The sequence below is a fragment of the Falco naumanni genome, chromosome 5, assembly GCF_017639655.2.
Source record: "Falco naumanni isolate bFalNau1 chromosome 5, bFalNau1.pat, whole genome shotgun sequence".
Taxonomy (NCBI): Eukaryota; Metazoa; Chordata; class Aves; order Falconiformes; family Falconidae; genus Falco; species Falco naumanni.
In genome coordinates this window covers 58,286,920-58,310,361 of record NC_054058.1, presented here as the reverse complement: position 1 = coordinate 58,310,361, position 23,442 = coordinate 58,286,920, and positions in this window count along the sequence as shown.

The following is a 23,442-nucleotide window of genomic DNA, read 5'->3' as shown; positions in this document are numbered from 1 at the left end:
AGTTCTATAATTGGGCTTTTAGTGTGTGGTTCACTGACATGGGGCTTAGAAGCTTTCTCTATTTTTCAGTTTTGCACTTAATAAAATGTACACCAAAGTACAATCCTCAGATTGAACAGTGCCGAATGAACTGAGATGTACAGACACTTATGTCTGGCTCTCCATGCACTACATAAAATTGACGAAGTATATTTACAAGACAGAAAGAGAGCATCTCAAAGGAGCTACTCTCTCACGTCTTCTAACAACACTGCAGATTTGTTTCAACTTGAAACCTTCCTCACTTGATACTTCTTCAAGAACCGCAAATATAAGCAAACAAGTTTAGTGACAAATGTTGCCTTCCAGGTTCTAATCATATCTGTTCTTAGTTACAGCAATTTATACAAAAAAAACAAACAAACAGAAAAAAAAAAACCAAAAAAAAACAAACAAAAAAACCAAACCCTGCAAACCATTGGAGCTATTTAGACACATTTTTAAGACTTAGAAATACAGACCTGGAGTAAAGCCAGTCACTTGAATTGTGGAGGTGTCCATTCCAAGTATATCTTTTCTAGTGATCATTGCTGACTTGTCACCGAGATCTATAGGCCTTCTCCAGCGCCTTTGCTGCTGAAAAATAATTTTATTTTTCAGTATTTATCCTGATCCTTTTATAAGCTTTCTGCTTTTGTTCGCAGTATTATTTAACTTGTTCTCCTAAATAAATCTGGAGGAACTTTAGCCTCAAAATCGCAATGCCAATTTTACCTCCTTTACCATGCTTTCAGCTGGAGTACATACTTTCAGACCAGTGAGTCAAATTCCCAAGTTTCTTGTGGCACATTGGAACGTAAGTTCTTAATGAATCTCTTTGCCAGCAAGTTTTTTTAAAAAGGGAATTTAATGCAATCCACTATGATATATATTCAGAGAATAGTGACTGTGCAGTCTCCCTCAGTCAGAACTGGTTTGAAAAGGGAACCTGAAGTGCATTAAGCAGTGTCCAATCTTTATATCTGAGTCCGACAGTTCATGATTAATGACCAGTTGCAAAAAGCCCTCTGCTTTGCACCTGCAAAATGACAGTGAGTAGGGAAGTATCCAGGCTTCTGGCTGCCGCTGCAGTAGCAGGAATGTCTGCCTTCACATGCAAGTTATAAATCACTAAACAGTTAAGTCCCAAAAATACCCAGTGAACAAGAAAAAGGATGAGGAAATGCAAGTGGGCACTGTGGCAGAGGACTGATGTAGATTGGGACTCCTAGAATGTTTAAAACGAGAGTCTTTCATTTCCTATAAGGCAAACTTGTGCATGGAAATTGCTGTTTGCCAAATACAGGAAATATATCTTTAGCCTCTGTCTTGATTTTCTTTTAAATTAATGGAATACATTAAGAAAAAAAAAGAGTAATTAAAGTCTTAGGGGCAAAATACATACACTGCATCCAGAATGCTCTTAAAAATTAAAGGTATACAAAAACTAAAATCATAGCAAAGCACAGCAACAAAAACTCTCAACTCATTTTGAAAAATTTATTGACCATGGTATCTCTTTCCATGCAAATACATTTGCTGCTCATGAGAGGGGTCCTGCGTCAGTGAAGGAGCCAACCTCTTTGACAAGCCAGCTATATACCTGACAACAGTGTATCAATGAATATAACTTCTTCAAATGTCTTTAAACATTTTTATACACAGATTAATATTTAGTTACTGTGCTGACAGTGCAAATGAATGATTCCTCTGCAGAGCGGTGCTGTGTTACTGCTGGAAGTAGTGCCTCCTTTTGCTCTGCAGCCCAAAATCCACTGATTTCACTGCAGGGACTTGGGCATGAAGTAGCAACCAATCCAAAGCACATAACTGTTACTTATTCATTAAACAAAATCCATCTGGGATGTTGTCCACAACCCAGAAAAAGCCCCAGATATTTCTGAAGGGCAAATAGAGACACTCTGGATATTGTAAGGTGTGTTTGGCCAGAAACAAGGCACAAGATGGGGTGGGACAGTTGAGCCATGCAATAAGGCCACTGCACAAGGAAATTCTTGGGTTTCATGGATTCCCACACTTCTTTTACCCTATCTTTGCATGGCACACAAACTGCATCCTCTTCTGTGCACAACGGTGGAGAATAGTCAGTGGGCCAAATAACACATCAAAATCAGAAAACCATCAGAAAGGCACCTACAGATTTTTCCTCTTGAAATATTTGCAAATGCAGGCAATGACTGTGACCTTACAAGAGATTATTAAATCAGACTACAGCCATTAGTAGATCTTAAATAGACTCCAAGCAAGTTCAGGGTAAACAAAAAATGCAGGACTGAACTGAAAGATAGAAACTAGGTAGCAGGAGTTCAGGTGCCATCAGATGAGGAAAGGGAGCTCAGCTACGATGCTGCAAAGGGAGCACAGCTCCTGCAGTGCCTTAGCTCTGAGTGCAGAGCAACACACAGCAGCTGGATCTCCTTCTCTCTGGCTACAGCTGACAGTATTTATAACAGTTTGCTGTACTAATTTCCTGCAGGTCCACCTGGCTTTTATCAGCTTATATATTTTCCAAAAAAATATTTTTTACTTCATCTGTTTTACTAACATCATGATTTGCAGCAAGTGGCTTTGTTTTGATCTTGGGATTTCTTACAGTCTTAACTTTTCGTGCTTCCTCAAATATTCAGTTCTACAACTAAATACAAGGAGTGCAGCTTGTGGTCTGGTGATTGTATTGTCACAAAACTATTTTTAAAGAAAACAAGGTATCGTTGAAATAATCTTTTCCATTTGGAATCAGTTATTCTTTCAGCTCTGCTCAATCCAGCAAAGAAACCTTTTATATTTAACATGAATAAGGTACATGCAAACAGCATGAGCTGCCCGTGCTGCTTTTCACTAACGTGTTTACAGAGAGCATTTTTATCCCTTCCTTCTTTCCCTAGTGTTTAGAATTTTTGTCCAACAGTAGAACCAACTTTACTTCAGTAAGTAAATGAGAGTCCCGCTCAGCGGTAGAAAATTGATGTGCAATACCATCTGACACGTTTATAGCAGCATTTAATTATTTAATCAATTTAATAACAGAATATTTAAACCAGCATTAAAAAAAAAAATCACTGGGCATAACCAATTCAGCCTATAAATCAGGCACTTTGCTCTTCTATTTTCATTCCTCAATTACATTCTGCGAACTAATTGGCGACACTTGATGGGAATATAGGATGTAGACAGACTATAACAGGTGGAGCAATCAGCTTTTCACAAGAAAATTAATTTGTACAGCCACTGTTGCTCTCTCATACACACACATTCAGATCTGATCACACAGCCAAGCAAACAGCCCTGAGTATTGCTAATTGTGATTACAGCCAAGTGTCATAAAACACATTTCATTATATTCAAGGGAATGATAGCTGCAGTCATTCTTTTATCTTTTTATTTTCTTTGACATTGTCTTTGTAATCTTCAGATACGCTCTTGCTTGTTTTCTTCTTGATTTGTGAACAAAATAATTGTCTTGTATCCCTGAATTCATACTGCATTTATTTGAACTTCATTAAAACCACTCTGTTAATTTCTGAATTGAATGGAAAGTGTGTCAAAATGTCTAACGATGGATCTCATGGGGCGCAGTGAGATACTTCAGTGCAAAAAGTCATATTAAAATATTGATAAGAATATTCCTTCAAGACTAAATTTCTCCCATCACGTATCCTCATTTCAACCAGCTAAAATTCTTACTTTCAGAAAAGCAAGCAATTCTGGCTCTGGGAAACTGTTAGGCATTAAAATGACCTCTCTGGGTGGAGTGTTGTCTTTCTGAAGTCCCCAGGTGCTTCTTTGCAATCATTGCCTGTGTGCCACTTGGCCCCTCCAGCAGGAGCTGGAGCCGGTGACTTGCCCCTGGACTGGACCTCCTCCAGCAAACATCAAACCCTGGCAGGCACTGGTCTGTAAATGGGGCTTGGGAGGGTTCAGCCAGCTCAGAAGAAAGCCTCTCCCAAGGCAAACTAGTTGAATCTCTTTTTTGGAGAGCTGTTCGAATCAGCATAGGAAAGACAGCACTACCTACCAGGTATCCTGTGCTGTGTTTGCTGCTCTCGGGGACCCACACTTCTTAATGAGCTGAACTGGGAGTTGAAGGATTGTCTGGATTACTGAAATTTTAGAGATGACTTCAGGATCAGAGTGTTTAGTTAAAGCACCTTGAGCGTTTGCTGCGGGCTGGCCCCTCAGAAGTTCAACACAAGTAACTGCCAAACAGCCGTTCGGCATGGAATTAAGAGGGGAACGCTTAAATCTCTACTCTGAATGAAAGCTGGATTTCTCCTTTGGGCAGCATCGCTACACTGGAGCAGGGTTGCAGCAGAACTCTGGAGATCCTTGGAGGCATAAACAGATATAAGGTGTATGATTGCAACCCAGACGAAAGGACTGGAAGCCACTCATGGTATCTAACTCCCACCATCTCTTGTGCCCCTGCTGTCCTTTCTCAGCTCATCCACGCTGCACTTCTCCCACTCGCACAGGGATTCTCTGACAGGAGCGCTCGGTGGGACTTTCAGACACCCAGGAGGACAAAATCCTCTTTGGCATCCTGCATTTCAATAGTGTCTGGTCCCCTGCATCACCCAAACACACCTTGTCTTCAATTTATCATCATTGCACAAGAAAGAAGGAAGCATTTACCTTATAATCAGCTGATTGGAGAACAAAAAGCCATATCAGTCATCGCTTTGTATTTTGTATTCTAACGTAGTTTGAATAGCAAGACATCCAATTACCCAGACACTCTGGGAATGCCTTTATTGGAGTTTATCTTTCATTCTTCCCACCTCCCATTAAGAAAAAGAAAATAGGGGAATGCTTCAATACTCTGTGGGCAGAAGGAAAAAAAGGAATGAAACAGAAGGTGACCAGCACTCCTCTGATGCAACAGGAGGAACAGGAAATCATTTTCAACAGAGCTGGGAAAAAAACAGCTCCTTGCCATAGGTATGTGTTTACCTGAGTTCCCAGAGGAGTAGGGATGCGTCACCAGGAAAGCTGTGTAAAGGGGCGCATTTTCCGCTCAACACTGAAAGCTGTGCTAGTAGGTAGCAGTAGCTCACATTCAGCCACAAATTTGTTATTGCTGTAGCTGAGCAAGATGCTCTGTCTTCCCCTCTCATGAGCCTCCCATTTTGGCTGACGTTACTGACATTTCCAAAGCAGTCAGAGCTACAGACAGAAGCCTGGCTGGTAGTCAGCTCCAGTTCCAAGAAATACCTGTGCTGCTGAGCAGTGTCTCCCAGAGGGCACTTTCAGCAGGGCCTTCTCAGCATCAAACATCGCTCTCCCATCATTTGGTGGTCAATAGTTCATTGCCCTCCAAAGCATAAACCGAAGCCCATATGTCCACTGTCAGGGGAAAAATAAAAGGCAGAATTATCTGGCAATACCATCCAGATCACATCATCCTCATGGCTATGTTATAATACATGCAGGATATTTGCTAAGAAGTAATCAGTTTTTATAACCACATTTATAACAAATGTTATAACAAATGTTGGATCACCTACAGCAGAGAATTGAGGCTGCCTTTTTTCATTTTATGAGTGTGCAAATGCAAAGAAATGCACTTGGAACCTGAATTTACAGCAGCTGCAATAAAGGCCTTTGTTTTCACTTTCAACTAAGCTCAAAAGTGGATGCAGCACAGCCAAACCAACTTACTAAAATAACTTTTGTACTGAATTAATAGCAAACAGAATGGCTGCAAGTGATAAATCATCCAGAGCCAGGAATGCAGAGTGAAGTCTGACATGGTGTCTCTGCTTCACACCATTAGGTTTTTGTCACAGCTTTGGGGGTTAGAGACAGAGCATCAGTCTTAGCTTTAAAATAGGAAATATATCTCATCTTTCACATTGTTTCAATTTAGCCTTTATATTTAATTGTAGATTACCCTTCTTATGCAGAGAGCTTATTACAGTTTTCATTTTCTCTTGTTTACATTTTCATATCAATTTTTTCCCACCAATCTGCAATTTAGAGGCTGCTCAATGACACTAATGTTAATGGCATATATTACACTTCTGTTCCACAACAGTGCATGTTTTTTAAAAACATGAAGTGCCCATTTTGCAGATGCTCTGACAGTCTCATACTGTTATCCCTGCCTCCACTCTGCAGTTATAGAGAGCCTTGACTTACCCAAAATGGACGTCAAGAGACCAAAAATATCTAAATTAATTCCATCCAAGGTCTTCTCTCACAATCTCACCGCTCAGATGGAGGGATAACCATCCACAATTCTGTTGATGCAAACAAACAGCGTCCAAATCACTGAACAAACGTGGAAAAGCAGACGTCAACAAGAGGAATTGTTTCTCAATTTATCATTGGGGAACTCCCTGGTGTCAGGGCGCCACTGATCAGGAGATCACAGCGGGACCATGAAGGTGATAAGATCCAGACAGCACATCCATCTTCATTGCTTAACATTCAAGCGAGACCAGGTGGGGAGGGCTGCAGTGTTTTCAAGAATAAGGAGATTCAGGTCTTCCCCACTCAACCTGAGTGGAATGTTTTTCCTAAACAAGACTGTGGAAACACACAGCTGGCAATCCTACTGCCCTTTATGCACCAGAGTGAGGGCTTTTGTCAGGCACTCACAAAGCTTTCTGAGAATTTGTAGAAGTCATTTCAGAAAAGATCCTCATTTCATGGGATGTTTTTTTAAACCTCTGTATGAGGCCAATACAAAGGGTCTACCCAGTGCTTGCTACAGACAATACCGAGGACAAACGTTGATTTGTCGTGCTAGCAATAATAGGAGAGCTGCTGTTGTTCTTACTGCTGAGCAGCAAGATTGGGTCTGCTCACACTGAGAAAGTATTCAGAACCTGTTCCAAGGAAAACGGATGTTCACCTTTATTGCTCTTTTCCAGCAGGAGCGCTCATGACTGTTGGTCAAGCTTTTTGTTCCTTCACAAAAACTTGAATTTCCACATAGGTGTGTGTAAAAGGGAGTGGGAGGAAGATGTCAGGGGCTATTGTGGGGAGGGGTGTTGTCATATTTTCATAAAACTGTTCTTCATAACAAACTTAAACTCCTAAAGATTAAAATATTTTGTACCCAAAACACTAAAATAAAAAGTCCATTCTTCTGCCCATGCCTTCCATAATACTTTTCTTTTTTATCTTTTCAATATAGACTACATAGATCACTCCCTTTCCTTCCTGATGCTCATCAGAATAAGCTGATCCACAAGAGACAGATTTATCCCTTGGAAGAGGAGATGGGATTCAGTTTTCCTACTACTGAATCTGTGAAACAGTTTGCCTTATGTCATTTGTGCATGTGACTACCAACATGGTGTACTTTGGCTAACAGTAGCTACTTACTCTCTCAGAAATAGGATATTTATTATTTTTTTTCTCCTGTGAGAAAAACTAGTGGTTTTCTAGAGGAAATCAGTGGTTCAGGCTACAATGTATAACACTGTGGGGAAAGGGATGTAGTGTGCACAGATGGACCAAATATTCAGTTGTGCTAGCACTGACCAGGTCAAGCAGGAGAAATGCTATTTACTGGTTCAGTTGCAGATTTTTCAAGATGTTGCTTGAAGTATGAACAGCTGTCTACATATATTCACAGAGGGCTTGACTGTTTCTCAGTTTTCCTAGCTATGTGCAGCTGTGGAGCACAAAACTCCTGATTTTGCTGTAATGTTGCACTAAACTGCCCAGTTTCATCCAGGCTGTTTCTCCCTTTTATTTATTTTTTAATTAGTTTTGATCTTTATGAGGCCCATTAAAAGCAATAATTAAGACAGTCTGATTTTAAGGTTAGTCCAGATATGGGTAACTGGCAGGATTTTAGGGGTTTTTGAAATGTAATTTAATTCCTAGTACTACTACCCTTGAAAAAGTGTTTAGTGACCCAAATTTTTTTGAACCCTCTATCTTTTTTCTTGTAAAACTAGCAAAGGCAAAGACAGGAAAGTGATATAGTCTGGTCCAGCCACTACAGCAAGATATAAAGACTTGATTGTGTCCTACCGACAGGGCTATTTTAGGCTTTAATTATATGAGTTGTCCTTGCTCATTAGCCATATACTACTGAAGTGCAACAAAAGTAAGTGATTTATTGCTGACACATGGCATTTCATGAGCAGTCATTAATTAGTAAAGCAGCACTTGGATATAATTTGGTGAAGAGCATCAGTAAATGGAACTTTAATCAGGATCTCTCTTAACCCCCTCTTCTCATGTGCCTCTGTGGAGTTTAGAGGCTGAGCTCCCATGGAAGCACAGCACTTTCCCACAGCAGCAGAGCACTCACCACCAGCATTGCCAGTGGTGTAAACAGCTATGCTGATCTACATCAGCCAGGGTCAAAAACCTGCTGGGGTGGGGAAAGCCCACCCAAGCTAGAAACAGAGCATTTTCTTTTTGAAATTAAGAGAAAAGGATATTTGGTCCCTGTCTGACCCCCTGCAAAAGCCTTTGCATCAGTGAGGCTTGCAGGCTGGGGGGAAGAGGTGCAGTGGGTTAGCCTGCTGTACGCAGCCCTTTGCTCCTCCCAAATCCATCTGAAGACTGGCAAACATTTTTCGTTCTGCAGCAGTTGGTGTATTTGCAGTTTTGACATAAAGCACATTGAGTTCAATGGGGAATGACAATAAGGAGGCTTCATAATCTACCACTCTAGGTTCTCTACAAGGTATATAACAGTGCTTAAAACCCCAAAAGGTTAAAATATAAAAGCAAGAGAAGAGGGCTTTCCATGCCATGGCATATAAACTTTTTTGCTAATACAAGTGGACTTCCGTTTGATAAATTTCACTGCCATGAGAATCAATGGAATTAATGATTTGTCAATTCTGCCACAAGGCTAGGACAAATCTGTATTTTATTTTCCAGTCCCAAGAGATAGAAAATTAAACTTTTACAATAACAGAGCTTTGTGGTCCCCTCCCAGTTGGTAAATGAGGTATTTATCCACATGACATTACAAAACTGGAAAATGACGTTTACTTGATGGCACTAACTTTTAAAGGATTTCAGAGCACTTTGTCAGTTTGTGCAGTGATTTTTGTGTATTGCTGTAGTGCAAATATCCTTCTTAGGAGCTGTATTTACAAGAGATACATGAAAGTTGTGCTGGTTTCAGCATAGGCTGATTATGTATTCAGGATATATTTGCTGATACCTAAGGCTGCTGGCTATTAAACCAGAAGAGTATAAAAATCAAATTCTCTTTTGAAAGTTACTGTTATTTTTCTCAGCTGGAATGTCATTTTAACATTTTAGGGGAGCTGCTTTCTTTTTAAAGTGATGCTGTGAAGAGAAATTTCCACTGGTAGGTGACTGAGAGCCATTTTTTCATCCTGTCATAGCTATACTAAGTTCTACCACAGATAAAAGAGGTATTAGACAGCAGATCCAGGCAACCCCCTCCCTGGAACAGTACTACACTCTCTGCAGGAACATATCTGAAATACTCTACCAACTTTACTCGTCAAGATATTTTAGAGACAACTTATCACATAGGAAATCTCTGGGAGATTTTTCAGAGGAGCCATGAGGAGTGGACATTTCTCTAGAAGAAACTACAGGTTCCACTACGACAATAACAAAAAAGGAAAGAGCTCCTAATCTGAGTAGGAACTTTTGGTGATTCCTGCCCTGAATCTACCTGTACATGCTACAGCATTATTCTGGACTCACAGGGGAGAGCAGAAAGTATTTACAGATGCCACAGTGTACTATGTCTACAGCGAAAGAAAATCTTTGGTTTTTATTTGAAAATTCACACTTGTAATGTTAGGGCTGTAAATGTAAGATGAGGGCCTTAATGCAGGGATCCTGCAAAAGGAGCTATGCAATAAGCGTTGGCTCATGGGTTTCAGCGAAGGCAACCCCGGGTGCAGGTTGGAGGAGAATGCCCAGTCCAGTCTGACAAGGAGGACCAGGAAAGGTCAGAGGTGGTGAGGTCTAGCTCCATTAACTAGATCAGTCCAGATCCATAGCAAAGTTTAGCATTCACCATGAGATGTGGCCCAGCCTGGGAGGCTCAGGGGATCGATAAAGCAAATACAAAACCCTTTACCCTCAGGCAACCAGTTAAATTCTTGTTCCAAATATTGCCATCAGTTGACCCAAGCCCTTCATTTGCCTTCGGAGCCAGAGTGAGGTTGTTCTGAATTCAGCTTTACAGAGAGCTGCAATGTCACGGCTGCAGAACCAGAATGGCAATTGTAAGACCGAGGCCAAATATTTAACAAACACAGACATTTTACCTTCTCTGGTGGATAATGAAGAATCAAGGTGACATTTATACAGCCAGGCATGGATTCAAATTGGGCTTCCTTGCACTGTTACCTTTCTTTCCTAAATTGTGTTGCAGTACAGTTCCTCCTGTATGGATCAAGAGAACAAACAAGCCTCCACTGGTAACTTCTTGGTACTCCTACAAAAGCCAGAGCTAGATAGGAATCACTGGTAAGGAACCACGCAAGATTTTTATTTTAAATAAACTGACTGAAGAGTGAAATTTAATTACTACACATGCTGCAAAGATTCATCAAATGGTTGTTATTTACTTCTATGCAAGAAAAAAGATCTTAATTTTCTTGTGTATTATCAACTTTTAAAAGTAAATAGTATGCAAGAAAAAAATCACCTTTTTCTCCAGCGTGATGACCAACCCTATGAAAACCTGGGGAGTGTTATTACTGAAGTTCCACATTAAATGAAAAGTGTACTGTCCTTTGATGTATCCTGGGACACACTTAAGACATCAGTTATACAAGACATCATTAATCTCACTGCTAAAATGGACCAGGAGTACTATCAGGTCATTATTTAGACAAAGTAATAAACAATATAGAATTTAGTAGACATAAGAATAGATAAGTTCTAAGTTTGCACTAAAATTTTGGCTACAGCTAAGTTTAAACCTCTGTGTTTTCTGAGAAGGACATAGAGCAGCCTTTGGAAATTAGTAAGAAATACACTACATGCTGATTAAATTTTTGTGCACATACATTACACAGTCTGTTAGTTTATGAATCTATCATTTAAAATCATCCTTAGAATTGCTCTAAGACTATTCATACCATTCAGACAAACAAATCAATTCCAGACCTTTTAAAGATGACAACTGACTTACTGGCTTCAGGTTTGTATGGGCTTCTGATCCACGCTGCTAAATTATATTTGTGTTCTGGTTTATATTTTATCTATTTCTGTGTCACAAGAACCAATAGACATTTTATTAAAATAAAGACCAGAGGAATCTAGCACCCCAACCTGTAATAGAGGCTAAGCATATATCACAGTTCAAAACATATTCTTCTGTGAGTATGTAAGACTGTTGTTTTTAAGGTCATGCAGATCTCTATTTGAGAATCGGATGAGATATCATGTGAGAGCCAAGTTCTACACCTGTTTGCTGCAGACTTGCTTCACCTGCTTTTGAGGCACAGAAGACAGGACACAGGACTGTAAGTCTGCTCCAATGCCCTTATGATCCTATGAAAAACATTAATAGTTTCCATAAGTGCATTGGATTATCGTGTCATAAACCAGTCTTCCCAAACATGCACACGCTAAAACACAGACACTCTCACATTCTGCCCTGACTGGTTGCTAGCCTATTCTGACAAAGCCATGGCAGGACAGTCTCGCATTTAATGATCTACCAGAGAAGTTCAGTGCTGCTGTTTTACCTATTGCAAGCATCACATGACTTTAGGGAACTTACTTATTCCATCTGAGCTTCAGTTCCCTCTTTGTGAGACTGAACAGAACATCCCGCGCTGACATCTGGAGACTACAGTCACTTAAGTGCTGTGTACATTATGAATATAAAGAAGAAACAGGGAATGGGTAGATTTCAGTATAAGTTTGTATGTGGTTTCAGTTAACAGTGAATCATCCATCACTCTAAAAACCATAATATATTTTAATAAAACATATTGGAAGTGTGAGGTTTAGGTAATGTAGGATAGGCAGAAATTATCAGCTTGATTTGTTTTTCTTCTTTTATGGTAAAATTTATGATTTTCAGATTCAATGCATCAGCGCCTCATCAAATACTGTAAGTTTTAAATCCGTGCATTGGAACATCATTTTTCTTCCTTGACTACACACAGTGACAGTATTGCTGCACTGAAGGTCATTGGCGTGATGGTATAACCGAGCTGCAGCAGCGCTTGGCTAATGTTTGGTGCCTCTGGCGAGAGCCCTGAATGCTGCCCCCATTTAGGATTTTTTGCACTTCAGGGTTTGTGGTTTTGTCAAGAAGTGTACTTGGGCAGCCTTAATTCTTAGGTAAAACTGTACGCGCTGCTTGTCTGTCCACAGCAGTTAAAGCACAGCAAGGCTGCAGGTGACCTAGCTCTCCATCCGCATCAGCGCACAGAGGCACTGCTCCTCAGAAGACCAAATGAAATTAAAAGCTGCCCATATCTAAACATGGCACTTATCTAAGTACATAAGCCATAGCAGCCACGCTCCTGAAGTTAGCTGGTAATAAATACAGACAGGCAGATAGACAAATACGTCTGTAAGAGCCACAAACAGCTTTAAAAGACAACTCCTTCATAAAACTTTGAAAGCTATCACGGACAACTTTGCTGAAAAACTGGGCCAGACTCCTTGTACTCCTTGTTGACATGTCCCTCCCCACCCCGCGGAGGGTGAAATGATGTATTAGCTTTGCACTCGCCATGTCTCGAACACAGTGAACTCCACAGTTACTCAGCCCAAGCTCAAGCCAGAAGTCACAGCAGGCAGAGAAGGAGACTGAAAATGTGAAACAGGATGAAATTACAACATGGGCAAAAATTGTGCCAAGAGTTCTGCCTTGTCCCTATATCTGAGCTAAGGATGGTGAACTTCAAAGGGAAAATCACAGCTACTATGAAATCAAATCAGAGTAAACCCCAAAGAAAGTAAATACGAGACCAGCGCTGATACATTATAGACATACCTATGTTATTTATCTGATGGAAGGCTGTATCCCCTGAATACATAAAGTATTTGTTAACTCTCTTGCAGACAACTGATTTGGATTATACAGAGATCTCATGGGTATATGTATTGTTTCGATCCTTTATTTTTGATGTTTATACCCTTATTTTCATCTGTGATATAGGAACTAATGTTCTGAGAAACCAGATTTGCCACTAAGGGTCTATATATTTACTGGCCATATACTGGCATATATTCCCCCAGTCTCATATTTAAGAGTGATTGAGTATGTGTTGTTATTCACTGGTCCATTTTGGTTTTTTCTTATTTGCCTATTTTTATGACATTGTTTTGTTAAAAGAAAAAAGGATACCACACTATTCCAGCAGTAAATCATCTGTTACCATTTACATATACATAGTATAGCTGCAAATATGTCTTTCTTTCCCTTCTGGGTTTCAGATTTTATCTTCATATAACATCTGTACATTCTGAATTCAAGCTACAACATGACCTTTATTTTCTTAGTCTGCTGCGACCTCTGGGGTAGAACCAATAGCTTTTTTTCATGAAAGCAAATTCAGATGTTAATTGAGCTGGATACAGCAATTGGCTGACTCTCATAAGTGAAGTGAAAACATATAGCTCTCAGTCAGGCTCATTTTATGAGTTTACAAAAGAAAAAAAAATATGAAAAAAGATTACACCTCATCTACTACTAAAACCAGAACTGTACGCAAGCAAATGAGTACAATTAACAGATTGGACCCCAGGTTTAGGAACAGTCCAAATCCAGATCCACCAGACGTGACAGTCTGTCTGGAGGTTCTCACCACTGCCCCACAAAATTTGACAGACGTGCATCAGAATTATTACAAAATTTTCTGGCTAATCCCTAACAATTTCAAAACAGATGCTAAAGTCTCTACTTTACCTCATTCTGAATTCAACAACTGAGGACATAATAAAACTGGATCAGGTGGGCATTTTAAAGTATAGATCATAAATTGGTATGTCAAAGTGCTGTTTTTCCAGTGATAAGAGAGTGGGAAAATACCATACCAGATAAATGGGCTGTGTGGGAAGAAGATACAACACACTGTAACCGGTTCCCCATAGATGGTAAAAATGAAAAGCATCAAATTTAAAGGAGAAGCAGCAAAAAATACAACTTAGAGGATTTAAATGGCACAGTCCAGAGACCATTTCATTAGCAGTTTTGAATTATCCACAGTTCCTTTTGCCAAAGTTTATGACTAAAAAAAACCCAAAATCATTTACAAAACCATTATTAAAACATTTCAGCTCCTGAAAACTGCTTTTCCAGGGTATCTTTTTTTTTACTATCTTATTAGACCATAAAAATGTCAATACTATTTCATTAAAGGCATAATGAAAGACATTACCAGCGATGATGGGAAATGGGTTCATTTGACAATTTGCAAAATGAGAACAGTCAGTATTCCTCTAGCTTTTCTTGATCATACTTCAGCCTTTGGACAACTGCCCCAGAGGAAAAAGCAGGTAACATGAATAAATAAATGGCTTTCCCCCAGCGATGTGGGAAGTCTATTAAGTGGCTCTGTGACTGTGAGCTTTCTTGGAACAGGTGTCTGGCACAGCAGAAGATGCCAACCTCTTCTGAATGAAACCCGGTAGAATTCGGGCCAAAAAGGGGCTCAGTTTCTGCCTCCTCCATCAGTGCTGCCCTTCAAGGGGGAAGCACAGCAGCACATTTCCAAAGGCATGAAAATCTCCTGGGTAGGGTCTCTGCATCAGCAGAGGAGGAAAGGGGGGTTGGTGAGGGACAGCGGATCCGAAAGGGAGGTGTGCATCACCAGAGCAACTCTCTGGGGAGGAAGGGTGCTCCCCACCATGGAGGCAGAGCCCCTCAAGCTGGGCCACCAGCTCTGGGTGCTGGTAAGGCTCCCTCGTGGGTTTGCCCAGTTTCTCTTACTCTGTCCCTGAGGACCCACTGCCAGTCATTAGCAGAGACAGGATATTTGGCACTCTTAATTTCTTACAACACTGTGGCTCGGTAAGGCAGACTGTATTTTTTCTGCCTCTCAATCCAGAAACCATAGGGTGCAGCAAAATCAGCGCAGAATTGCTAGACTATGTATTTGAAATCATGTATATTGAATCTATTGCATTTCAGGGGTCTTGTTTTGATCAAAACACTCTAATTCATGACAAACTATTTCCTTTTCTAAATATACTCCTCCCTACTTCTGCTATGTACCAAGAGGGAACCAGTCCAGGATATTTAACCACATGGACTGAAGACAGAGTACGGTTATACTTTTTGCTACCAACAGAAGGAAAAGAGAGGAACACATATTAATTCACAATTCCCTTAGGATAAATAGCTGCGCTCCCAGCTTCCCCCATATATACTATTAGTTCAAGGTTTGTCTTCATTAAAGAGTATTCCAAGTGTAAAGGAAGTCTATATTCCCTCAATATTGAAAAAACACATTTTGGCTTTGGTTTAGTTGAATACTGCCCTCTTCTACACAGTAAACAAATAAACAGACAGAACATCCTTCTGCCATGCTCTACACTACACAATCTTTCAACCACCAGATTTTGGAAACCTCCCACATTATTAAACACCACAAAGTGCCATGCAGAACAAAAACATTGTATCACTGGGGGTATGTAGCTCCAGCACAGGTCCACAAAGGAAAATGCTTTTACAGCATTTCCTGAAAAAAAAACATGTAATTGGGTAGCCCCTACAGCAGAGATGCCTCTTTCCCTGCTGGGACTGAGCGAACCTCTTCCAGCAAGGAATTACTTAGTGCCTGGCAGTGGGACTAGCAATAGTCTCTTTCCGTGTCATTATGACTGAGACTGGACACAGCACTCACACTGGTACATCTCAGGCTTGAACTCCTGCATACCGCAGGCAGGCAGTTTTTGTGTTTGAATTCATACACAGAAAGCACAGTTTGGGATGGTTTAGGGTTTTCTTTATGAAAGTTTTCTATTACCACTTACTATGAAATATACAGGAATTGCCTCAGTGCTGGTCAGATCATTAAAGAATTGAGTGTTCCTTCTCCGTGACCTTAGAAGTGGACCTTTTTTTGAGAACTCTTCTGGTCAAATGCAGGCTGGATATTAAAAGAAATTCCAGAGCCTATCTGAAGTGGCAGCAAAGAGGGAACGTGAGTGTCACAGCACTCTCCAAACTAGCCAGCTGCAACAAGGTCTTTTACCATCTCATACCAGCGTACTCTTCATACAGTCCCTCTGCTGCCTTTGCCTCATCTCACCTCATCCAGAGCACACTCTCTCATCTCTTGCTTCTCTCTTCCTTGGCTGCTCCCTCTTCATTGGCTGCCCAACCTCTTAACAGAACCAGCCACAGCTGCACCTTGTCTACATCAGCCAACCCACCGCCCCTGAAGCCAGCCCACAGCTGTATATTACCAATGGTAATCAACCCACCTTCATTCCTCTACACGTGAGCACTGAGATTGTGGGAAGTCTTGAGAGGAGCTTCAGAATTGTTTGAACATGCTGTCAAAACAAAGATTAGTCAAAAAATACCACCTTCTGCAGCCCGAAATGTGCCAATCAATGCCTCTCAAGGTTTTGCTTAATCCAAGACAGCCCTCTGAGATCAGTTGTCCCAACTGCTGGCACACCTGCCCCAGGCTGGAGATGCTGGAACCTGTGTGGTCCCTCAGCTGTAGCCAGTCTACTGGTGGATCCTCCCAGAGTCCCATTTCGTGGCAGGTGCAGGCAGCTGCTCTGGGAAATTGGCATTGCTGCCCGTTTGTGCTGGAAATGGCAGTAAAAGTGACAAGAACATCAGTCTCGCTGAGCTGAAATGCCCTGTCCTGGGAGCTTGTCACTCAGCACAAATTTCAAAACCAGAAGAATGCTTCTACCCCAAATAACGGTGAGCTCAAACGCAGAGAGGGAGGGAAAGGGAGGTTATTTCATATTATGGAAGTTTCTTCTTTAGGCTAGCCCTTCCTGAGGGTGACAAATAACTCCACAGTACCTGTAGTTCAACAACATGCCCTTTGCCTGGCCCCAAAACTGCCACACCACCTTTTCAGTTACACTTTGCTTCCCTCCTCCAAGGACCTGAGAGTTTTCCAATATGTCATAAAATCAGTCTTGGCTCTTCCAAACTAGTTAGGACAGCATGCATTTCAATTAAACAAGGCTTCCAATAATGTATTTTAAACACTTCTGATGACTGATTGAATACTGAAATGTGTAAAAAAGGTTGGGAAGAGTGACAGAGTTCTACCTGGGGAATTTCTCCCACAAAGAAAATAAATAGAAGGTTGTTAGATACTTTTGCACTGCATAATCAGTTTGTACTGTTAGTATCCCCAGACAGTGGTGTGTGTATAGAGGGTGCTGCAGTTGGGATCATTACTCCTCACCAGCAACAGCTGCAGGAGCATCTTTCTGACACCAGTTTCCTGCAAGAGACCCAGAGGAAAGAATAGCGGTAGATTATAAAATTGCTGTGAGCATAAAGTTACCATCCTCCCCCCAGAGTCTGAACTCCACAAGCAAAAGCTCCCTCCCCAGACCCTGAAGGCACAATTAATAAACTTCAAGTCTCTGTCCTTCCAGTGAGAATGGTCTCTTGGAAATGGAGACCTGGATTCTACCCCAGCGCTAAGGGCTATCCACAGATTTCACATGGAACAATCATTGGGTATAACAGCCGGTGGGCAGAACGACAAGGTGCTGCCAGGAGTGAATCCCCAGCAGTCCTCGCTCTTCCCCATGCATCTTCTTCCAGCCCTGCTGCTGCCGCCTCCTTATTTCAGTACCAGTTTTGAGCCTGCTCCTCTCTGGGGCTCTCTCCTGTGGCCCTCCTGGGAAGGTCTCTCCTACTATTGTACGTACCCCCTTGTGCTGGGCTTCGTCAGGAGCAGAATGAAGCTCTCACCATGAGCATGTGCATCCTGAGTCCGTAGGAAAAATATCCATATGCTGTAGCACAGCCTGAAATTTCAAAGCAGAAGCTCTTTCTGCATCACAGTTGAAGCAAAGCTTTGGAGGCTTTTTGTGGTCCAAGTTCCCCCACTAACTGGAAAGTGCAGAAGGGGTAGCAGCTGGGTCCAAGTCTTTCACCATCATGCAGCAAAACAAAACCTCCGCAAAAATATTCCAGACCTATGATGTCATTTACCTACACTTGAAAACTACTCCTACTTCATGGCATTTGAAACACGTCTGTCTTCATAACAGAGCCTTCCCACCTTCCACAGCAATACATTTAATTCTTTAGTGTTCTTCTGTCAGTAAGGACATTGTTTAAAACTGTTATGGAACACGTCAGTAAAACATATGCCCATTACATAAACCTATATGAATGCAGTAGAAATAAAATCTGTGCCATTATGTTAATATTATTGAAAACACACATCTATATGTATATGTATAGATGTGTGTGCGTGAATAGCTATATTGATACAGTAAGTGTATGTGTGAAATCCAGCCCACTGCTGTCAGTAGCAAAACTCCCTGTGGATCCAAAATTACATAGAACTCCATCTTATATATAATAAACAAATTTACAGGTATTCTAGCTGAGATTTTTGAAGACCACCAGGAGGATTTGGCATCCAAATTCCATATGTAACTTCAAAAGTCTTTGCTGTGCTTTGAAAATTTGTGTCTGTGTAGTCAACTGCATTATTCGGTTGTCATATACAACTCAGGTTGCTATCAAACTATTGTTTATTAGCTGCAAAAGAATTGCAAGTGCACATTTGTATGAACTTTATTTATGGATGTGTTTTCCCAAGAAGCACACTTGTAGGTGCAAACGTACACATCCCATCCTGAGAATTCAGTCCTTATTTTGTACTTGCTATTTAGTCTCTTAAAAAAAAAGAAACAACTCACGACAAACAAACAAACAAAAGAGAATTAAAAAGCTTTTCCCCAGACTTCCCCTGGAGCAATATCCCTGATGAAATCTTGAAATAAAACAAGCAAACCTCTCAGAAGAACTCCCCAGGCCTGAGTGGATTTAGTTTAATTTGCCACAGTCCTTTGTGGAGCTGCTGTTCCAGCAAAAGCAGCAGGTCTTGATCTTGCACTCTAACAGATGGCCCCAACAATATGACAGTAATAGCATCTGACATGTGTTGTTTCAATGATCTTTCTAACTCTCGGAGAAGTATGCAAGCGTTACATACCGTGTGCTGCTTCAGATTGTTATTTTTGGCATGCTTCTGCTGGCATATGTTATGATGAGCCACTCACAACATCTTACATTTCCATCATAAAATAAAGGGGAAGTAAGAGAGTCGGTCCATAAGCCTATCACTTAACCTTGTTCCCAAGGTAACATTTCCTTTGCATATGGGTCAGCTCCACGGGAACCAAAACCCAAACTGCATTTTGAGGGATTAGCTGTATTGCAGGAAGGGGAATCCTGGGGGTGGTAAAGAGACAAGTAGATAGAAATATTTATGGCCTGGCTCTCGGAGTGTTTCATAGTGACTAGTAATCTGTTTTCTTTACAATACACATTAAATGGTGGCAATCTACAATCTGAATGGCACCTGGTGATAAGGAGTTTGAGGAGGGGAATCAGAAGGGACCAAGTACCCCTCCTGTCGAGGTGGAGTTTTTCTGCTAGTCACAGGGGTAATGAACACGTACCCTTCCAAACCCAGAGGATTTTCTCAAGGAACTTAAGGAACTCTTAAGGAACAGTTTTTCTCATTGCCAGGTTTAACAAAACAAGGTTTCAGGCAGTGAAATGCTTTCAACTGCAAGCAGCAATACCTAGCTAAAGCCGAAACATCAATGATTTTCACTGAGTGCAAGTCACTGAAATGTCTTAGCATCATAAACTACTCTTGATTGCTTTTTTCACAAACGAGCTGCTGCCAAATAGTGGACTGACGGCAACAGGGAAACCCATCTCAGCTGCTTTCCTCCTCAATTTGTAGTTACACCCCCTACCATTTTTCCCCTTAAAAGCTTATCTAGCTCCACATAAAATTATTTATTGTTATTGCTATGTGGGTTGTTTATTCAGTCACTGAAGGACAAGCTGCGGCAGCCCTCCCTCCTCTGTCCCTCCAGGCCCTTACCTCTCCTTGACTTCAGCCGATGCTGCCTTTTCTTCTGGCTGGGCTCAGCCTCACTCAGCTCTCCTCTCCCCTTCACAGTCCTGTGCCTTTTAAACCACCTTTTCTCCAAAGAAGCAGGGACTCCTTTTAGTGCATCTGAAGGGACTCTTAAGTGGAGAGGTGTGAAAAAGCTACAGCACAGAAAGACAGAGGTGAAAAAAATCATGGAGTTTGTTGTCAGGTTCAAAGAAGAAAGCCAAACATTGTGCAGCATAGCCTTGAATTTTCTTCTACATGAAGAGGAACATTGCATGCATTTGTAACAAAGGTACCAAAGCTCCAGCACACAAAGCTGCAGTATTCACACCAGAAGCATTAGAGAAGAGATATTTCAGGAGTCATAGCCCCCAAAAGTGGCCACTTCTCTCTCATTCTAGCTATAGGCCATGAGGAGGGTTTAGAAAAAATGGAAATTAAAAATGGAGAGTCCCATCCAAGTGATATGGAGAAGAGTGTGTGACTTGAAAAGGCGAGGGGAAAAGCAGGGGAGGGGAGGTCTTCGGCAAAAGCACCTGAGCAGGGAAGGAGCCACTGTGGTGGAGACAAAGCCAAACGCAGGTGCTCTTTGGGTACAGGGCAGACAGAAAAAGACTTGAGCCTCCATGGAACTGCTGGGGTGTCAGTGCCAATGCCGGTATCTCCAGTTAACTGTAGTCAGATTAATTACACGTAATCACTGGCACTGGCCTCCATGATGCTCGGATTACTACAGCAAAAAGAGTGGGACAAGGCAGAAGGACAAGAGGCAACCAGCCTGCTTTGCAGGAGGGACAATCTCAGCTGGCTTCGGGGAAAGATTTCCACCTTTGGCAGCAGTGCAACACGTGAAGGGGCTGCCTTCGGGGGAGGCTGCAAGGAGCAAGCCAGCCAGACCTCCAGCTCCCATTTGCTCTGCTGTCACCAAAGAGGCTCAATCCATCACCCAGACGCAGAGGATGGGTGATGCCTTCTTTCATTCTGTATCATTGCTGTGCTTTCCTCTGTTTTTCCTTCCCTGCATGTCCCAGCATGCCTCTTCCAAACCTTCAGACAAAACTCAGCAATAAAGCAAGTGGCACTGACACTGAATGAAACCAAGCAGTGTGAAGCTGGCACTTCACTGAGATGAATGGGGTGGAAAGGTTTATGCTTTTCTGTTAAGGCTGTCTGCAGACTCAGACAGACAGTATCACATTAATTAGACTGTGGGAAGATTTTCTTGGCAAACAAAACGGTTAGAAAATCACTTGTTTTAACAGAAGCTTAGATTCGGTACCCTATGATGCAGTCACACCAGTAACGTTAACTCATCAAATAGCTGGGTATTGGACACAAGGAAGTTATTTTACATGCAATTACAGAGAAAAACTGTAATTGCTCCCTAACCAAAAGGAACTTTTCCAGACAGCTCCAATCCATGCTTGTCTTTACAGTTCAGTACTCTTAAGAGCAGTTCTAGTCAGAGGATTATCTTTGCAGAAAATAGCACAGTCAAATTCCATATTTACAATCTTTCCAGAGACTTTTCCAGAGATTAACTCACCTTTTTAAAAGTAAAAAGAACATCATTTCTTTTTTCCAGACTATTTCTTATTTCCAGCCTGGAACCTAAAATTAAAAAAAAAAAAAAAAAAGGCTATTGTAGCTTTGGTTTTCCCCTATCTCAGGAATCATCAGTAATAAGTATCTAAAATGTAGTCAGGAGTTTTAACCATCTTAGTCATTGCTGTGGTGCCCCAGGGTATGCGGGAAGACTACAGCCAGCCCATAGGTCCTTTCTGTCACAAGGGCACACGTGTGGTCCCACTGCTGCTGCGCCTGCCTGGCTGCCACTCGCCTGCTAACACATGTGGTGCCTGATGTCAGCAGCGCCACAGAGCCTGCCACGCTGACAGCCACGCTCATCTTCCCTGATGCTCAAACAAAGGGTTTCCTCCTTCATTCCTGGCTGGTCACAAGGTAGGCTCACCCAGCTGCCAAGCTGCCTGTATCCCCATGAAACAACACAGAATTCACTGTTTATTTAATATATAATTTAATTTATATATAATTTAAATATATATTTAAATATATATAAATATAAATTAAATAAATATAATTTATTTAATATATAATTTATTTAATATATGAAGACATAAGATAATAAGATCATTTTCATGCTAATTCAAATTCCCATTGTACCTCTAGGAGGAATACTCACCCTAAGCAGTGGTAAAACCCAGGTAACTATGTCTTAACTCCAGGCTTCATCTTGCCCCCTCTAGTTCTTGTGCACAGAGCCAGAATTCTTGGCAGAGGTGGACCACGGATTGGTGGCTGGGATGTCCAACCCAGATGACAGGTGCTGGGCTCTCTTCTTTCAGGCAGAAGACCTCTTATGCCTTTGGTCAGTTCTGCTTCCAGCTGGCTGCTGTATTTTGGAGGAGGAGGGAGGGAACTTCCCCTGCCCAAGTTTTAAAAGGGAAAGATCACACACTCCTAATTTTGTGAAATTAGTTCTCATGGTTCCAAGCAACTTGTTCATGACTTCCAGGAACCTTGCTCAGGGAAATGTCTGATAGGAAATCACCGTCAGACATAGGCAGTTGCCTAGTCCTGACAATGGCACTTCTGGGTCTTTCCAGAGATTCAGGGGAGTCTTGTGGCACTTAAGGAATTCAAACAGCTCTAGGGTATAAGTGGGAAAGAAGGTAGCATTTTCCATGCTTTTCAATTTAGCTGTCTACACTTCCCCTGAACTACAATTTCACACTTGTTATTTGGGCACTGACGTCTATATTCAGGGAAAGACCTGCTGAAGACACAGCTATTCTCCTACCAACTGGCTACCTCTTTAATTAACTCCTACATGAACAGAAAATTGACAGCCTGATGTCATGCCTGATGTCAATGCTGGTTACATTAAGGTTGACAGTAAGTGCCTCTCCATTCTGTAATGAGACTGATACTTTATTCAGTGCCTGTTGAAAGCTAGAGAACTCGCAAGATTAGGCTGGTGGAAGATGAAATTGTTATTGGGAGAAGCGATCGTTATAAGAGAGAGAAAACATTATGAACAACTGTTGGATAGAAGGAGCATTACTTTGGTTTGCAACCGAAAGGCCTGGTTAGATGCCCAGCCAGCACCTGACAATCATGAAGCTGCATTAGCTGGCATGAGGTCTCTCAACTCCAGCTGGTCAGGAGCTTGCAAAACTACTGTCCATTACGTTTATTATCTCCTGATTATTTATTTACAACACGCTCTCCCCAGGGAGCCCCCTGGACCAGCTGTTACAGAATCACCAAATGCAGTTGTACTGTGGAGGCTTCTACTGTAAGCACATGCCTTGGGCACTCAAGAATCTGCACTGGCAAGCTGTTAGTTTTCACCTATAATTAC